At 32.5% G+C, this 6,085-nt stretch overlaps 1 protein-coding gene across 1 annotated transcript in view; it reads right to left on the bottom strand.

The window, feature by feature from the left end:
• Positions 1-93, bottom strand: part of LOC117506023 (regulator of G-protein signaling 9-like) — a 150,383-nt gene extending 150,290 nt beyond the window's left edge. Inside the window, exon 1 of the mRNA XM_034165562.1 lies at positions 28-93. The gene's annotated coding sequence lies outside the window, so the exon portion shown is untranslated. The remainder of the gene's footprint in view (positions 1-27) is intronic.
• Between the last annotated feature and the right edge of the window lie 5,992 nt (positions 94-6,085).

Genomic DNA, 6,085 nt, shown 5'->3' on the forward strand with positions numbered 1-6,085 from the left:
CACACACACACACACTTCTATAAGTACCTGCTCATAAGGCTCCAGACCCCCTTTCTTGCGGATGTTCCTCTTCACCAGGTAAATCGCTACAGTTAAAAGGAAAAAAAAAATTCTATTAAGTTTAATACGTACTTCACAAATTGTGCATGCAGGTCAGAGGAGACTGTTAAATAAATAAATAAAACTGTGATATCACAAAGCTATTTTATCTTTCTAAGCAAAATGTAAAACCACAAAACTTAAAACGGCACAAAATGCAACATTCCCACTACAAAACATAAAATGCCTCACGTCAAACAAAAACCCCTCATGTGAAAAATAAAACTCTTCATGCAAAACATAAAACCCCTCATTCAAAATATAAAACCCCTCATCTGAAAAATAAAAAATCTCATCTGAAAAATAAAACCACTCATTCAAAATATAAAACCCCTCATGTGAAAAATAAAACCTCTCATCTGAAAAATAAAACCCCTCATGTGAAAAATAAAACCCCTCATCTGAAAAATAAAACCCCTCATCTGAAAAATAAAACCCTCATGTGAAAAATAAAACCCCTCATGTGAAAAATAAAACTCTTCATGCAAAACATAAAACCCCTCATTCAAAATATAAAACCCCTCATCTGAAAAATAAAAAATCTCATCTGAAAAATAAAACCACTCATTCAAAATATAAAACCTCTCATCTGAAAAATAAAAAAAATCTCATCTGAAAAATAAAACCACTCATTCAAAATATAAAACCCCTCATGTGAAAAATAAAACCTCTCATCTGAAAAATAAAACCCCTCATCTGAAAAATAAAACCCCTCATTCAAAATATAAAACGCCTCAACTGAAAAATAAAACCTCTCATCTGAAAAATAAAACCCCTCATGTGAAAAATAAAACCCCTCATCTGAAATATAAAACCCCTCATGTGAAATATAAAACCCCTCATCTGAAAAATAAAACCTTTCATCTGAAAATATAAAACCCCTCATCTGAAAAATAAAACCTCTCATCTGAAAAATAAAACCCCTCATGTGAAAAATAAAACCCCTCATCTGAAATATAAAACCCCTGATGTGAAAAATAAAACCCCTCATGTGAAAAATAAAACCCCTCATCTGAAAAATAAAACCCCTCATGTGAAAAATAAAACCCGTCATCTGAAAAATAAAACCCCTCATGTGAAAAATAAAACCCCTCATGTGAAAAATAAAACCCCTCATCTGAAAAATAAAACCCCTCATTTGAAAAATAAAACCCCTCATCTGAAAAATAAAACCCCTTATGTGAAAAATAAAAACTCTTCATGCAAAACATAAAACCCCTCATTCAAAATATAAAACCCCTCATCTGAAAAATAAAAAATCTCATCTGAAAAATAAAACCCCTCATCTGAAAAATAAAACCTCTCATCTGAAAAATAAAACCCCTCATGTGAAAAATAAAACCCCTCATCTGAAATATAAAACCACTCATGTGAAAATAAAACCCCTCATCTGGAATATAAAACCCATGATGTGAAAAATAAAACCCCACATGTAAAAATTAAACCCCTCATGTGAAAAATAAAACCCCTTATGTGAAAAATAAAACCCCTCATCTGAAAAATAAAACCCCTCATCTGAAAAATAAAACCAACATGTGAAAAATATAACCCCTCATTCGAAATATAAACCCCCCCATCTGAAAAATAAAACCCCTCATGTGACAAATAAAACCCCTCATGTGAAAAATAAAACCCCTCATGTGAAAAATAAAACCCCTCATCTGAAAAATAAAACCCTCATGTGAAATATGAAACCCTCATGTGAAAAATAAAACCCCTCATCTGAAAAATAAAATCCCTCATCTGAAAAATAAAACCCCTAATCTGAAAATAAAACCCCTCATGTGAAAAATAAAACCCCTCATCTGAAAATAAAACCCTAATCTGAAAAAACAAACCCCTCATGTGAAAAATAAACCCCTCATGTGAAAAATAAAACCCCTCATCTGAAAAATAAACCCGCCATCTGAAAAATAAAACCTCTCATGTGAATATGAAACCCCTCATGTGAAACATAAACCCGTCATCTGAAAAATAAAACCCCTCATGTGAAAAATAAAACCCCTCATGTCACAAATAAAACCCCTCATGTGAAATATGAAACCCCTCATGTGAAAAATATAACCACTCATTCGAAATATAACCCCCCCATCTGAAAAATAAAACCCCTCATGTGACAAATAAAACCCCTCATGTGAAAAATAAAACCCCTCATGTGAAAAATAAAACCCCTCATCTGAAAAATAAAACCCCTCATGTGAAAAATAAAACCCCTCATGTGAAAAATAAAACCCCTCATCTGAAAAATAAAACCCCTCATCTGAAAAATAAAACCCCTCATCTGAAAAATAAAACCCCTTATGTGAAAAATAAAACTCTTCATACAAAACATAAAACCCCTCATTCAAAATATAAAACCCCTCATCTGAAAAATAAAAAATCTCATCTGAAAAGTAAAACCCCTCATCTGAAAATAAAACCTCTCATCTGAAAAATAAAACCCCTCATGTGAAAAATAAAACCCCTCATGTGAAAAATAAAACCCCTCATGTGAAAATAAAACCCCTCATCTGAAAAATAAAACCCCTCATGTGAAAAATAAAACCCCTCATCTGAAAAATAAAACCCCTCATCTGAAAAATAAAACCCCTCATCTGAAAAATAAAACCCCTCATCTGAAAAATAAAACCCCTTATGTGAAAAATAAAACTCTTCATGCAAAACATAAACCCCTCATTCAAATATAAAACCCCTCATCTGAAAAATAAAAAATCTCATCTGAAAAGTAAAACCCCTCATCTGAAAAATAAAACCTCTCATCTGAAAAATAAAACCCCTCATGTGAAAAATAAAACCCCTCATCTGAAATATAAAACCCCTCATGTGAAAAATAAAACCCCTCATCTGAAATATAAAACCCCTCATGTGAAAAATAAAACCCCTCATGTGAAAAATAAAACCCCTTATGTGAAAAATAAAACCCCTCATCTGAAAAATAAAAACCCTCATCTGAAAAATAAAAACCCTCATGTGAAATATGAAACCCCTCATGTGAAAAATATAACCCCTCATTCGAAATATAACCCCCCCCATCTGAAAAATAAAACCCCTCATGTGAAAAATAAAACCCCTCATGTGAAAAATAAAACCCCTCATCTGAAAAATAAAAACCCTCATGTGACAAATAAAACCCCTCGTGAAAAATAAAACCCCTCATGTGAAAAATAAAACCCATCATCTGAAAAATAAAAACCCTCATGTGAAATATGAAACCCCTCATGTGAAAAATAAAACCCCTCATCTGAAAAATAAAACCCCTCATGTGAAAAATAAAACCCCTCATGTGAAAAATAAAACCCCTCATCTGAAAAATAAAACCCCTCATCTGAAAAATAAAACCCCTCATTTGAAAAATAAAACCCCTCATCTGAAAAATAAAACCCCTTATGTGAAAAATAAAACTCTTCATGCAAAACATAAAACCCCTCATTCAAAATATAAAACCCCTCATCTGAAAAATAAAACCTCTCATCTGAAAAATAAAACCCCTCATGTGAAAAATAAAACCCCTCATCTGAAATATAAAACCACTCATGTGAAAAATAAAACCCCTCATCTGGAATATAAAACCCATGATGTGAAAAATAAAACCCCACATGTAAAAATTAAACCCCTCATGTGAAAAATAAAACCCCTTATGTGAAAAATAAAACCCCTCATCTGAAAAATAAAACCCCTCATCTGAAAAATAAAAACCAACATGTGAAAAATATAACCCCTCATTCAAAATATAAACCCCCCCATCTGAAAAATAAAACCCCTCATGTGACAAATAAAACCCCTCATGTGAAAAATAAAACCCCTCATGTGAAAAATAAAACCCCTCATCTGAAAAATAAAAACCCTCATGTGAAATATGAAACCCCTCATGTGAAAAATAAAACCCCTCATCTGAAAAATAAAACCCCTCATCTGAAAAATAAAACCCCTAATCTGAAAAAAAAAAACCCTCATGTGAAAAATAAAACCCCTCATGTGAAAATAAAACCCCTCATCTGAAAAATAAAACCCCTAATCTGAAAAACAAAACCCCTCATGTGAAAAATAAAACCCCTCATGTGAAAAATAAAACCCCTCATCTGAAAAATAAAACCCCCATCTGAAAAATAAAACCCCTCATGTGAAATATGAAACCCCTCATGTGAAACATAAAACCCGTCATCTGAAAAATAAAACCCCTCATGTGAAAAATAAAACCCCTCATGTCACAAATAAAACCCCTCATGTGAAATATGAAACCCCTCATGTGAAAAATATAACCACTCATTCGAAATATAACCCCCCCATCTGAAAAATAAAACCCCTCATGTGACAAATAAAACCCCTCATGTGAAAAATAAAACCCCTCATGTGAAAAATAAAACCCCTCAATTGAAAAAATAAAACCCCTCATGTGAAAAATAAAACCCCTCATCTGAAAAATAAAACCCCTCATCTGAAAAATAAAACCCCTCATTTGAAAAATAAAACCCCTCATCTGAAAAATAAAACCCCTTATGTGAAAAATAAAACTCTTCATGCAAAACATAAAACCCCTCATTCAAAATATAAAACCCCTCATCTGAAAAATAAAAAACCTCATCTGAAAAGTAAAAACCCTCATCTGAAAAATAAAACCTCTCATCTGAAAAATAAAACCCTCATGTGAAAAATAAAACCCCTCATGTGAAAAATAAAACCCCTCATGTGAAAAATAAAACCCCTCATTTGAAAAATAAAACCCCTCATTTGAAAAATAAAACCCCTCATCTGAAAAATAAAACCCCTTATGTGAAAATAAAACTCTTCATGCAAAACATAAAACCCCTCATTCAAAATATAAAACCCCTCATCTGAAAAATAAAAAATCTCATCTGAAAAGTAAAACCCCTCATCTGAAAAATAAAACCTCTCATCTGAAAAATAAAACCCCTCATGTGAAAAATAAAACCCCTCATCTGAAATATAAAACCCATGATGTGAAAAATAAAACCCCTCATGTGAAAAATAAAACCCCTTATGTGAAAAATAAAACCCCTCATCTGAAAAATAAAACCCCTCATCTGAAAAATAAAAACCCTCATGTGAAATATGAAACCCCTCATGTGAAAAATATAACCCAACATTCGAAATATAAACCCCCCCCATCTGAAAAATAAAACCCCTCATGTGAAAAATAAAACCCCTCATGTGAAAAATAAAACCCCTCATCTGAAAAATAAAAACCCTCATGTGACAAATAAAACCCCTCGTGAAAAATAAAACCCCTCATCTGAAAAATAAAAACCCTCATGTGAAATATGAAACCCCTCATGTGAAAAATAAAACCCCTCATCTGAAAAATAAAACCCCTCATCTGAAAAATAAAACCCCTAATCTGAAAAATAAAACCCCTCATGTGAAAAATAAAACGCCTCATCTGAAAAATAAAACCCGCCATCTGAAAAACAAAACCCCTCATGTGAAATATGAAACCCCTCATGTGAAACATAAAACCCGTCATCTGAAAAATAAAACCCCTCATGTGAAAAATAAAACCCCTCATGTCACAAATAAAACCCCTCATGTGAAAAATAAAACCCCTCATGTGAAAAATAAAACCCCTCATCTGAAAAATAAAACCTCTCATCTGAAAAATAAAACCCCTCATATGAAAAATAAAACCCCTCATGTGAAAAATAAAACCCCTCATCTGAAAAATAAAACCCCTCATCTGAAAAATAAAAACCCTCATGTGAAATATGAAACCCCTCATGTGAAAAATATAACCCCTCATTCGAAATATAAACCCCCCCATCTGAAAAATAAAACCCCTCATGTGACAAATAAAACCCCTCATGTGAAAAATAAAACCCATCTGAAATATAAAAACCCTCATGTGAAATATGAAACCCCTGATGTGAAAAATAAAACCCCTCATCTGAAAAATAAAACCCCTCATCTGAAAAATAAAACCCCTAATCTGAAAAATAAAACCCCTCATGTGAAAAATAAAACCCCTCATCTG

The sequence above is a fragment of the Thalassophryne amazonica genome, unplaced genomic scaffold (assembly GCF_902500255.1).
Source record: "Thalassophryne amazonica unplaced genomic scaffold, fThaAma1.1, whole genome shotgun sequence".
Lineage (NCBI taxonomy): Eukaryota > Metazoa > Chordata > Actinopteri > Batrachoidiformes > Batrachoididae > Thalassophryne > Thalassophryne amazonica.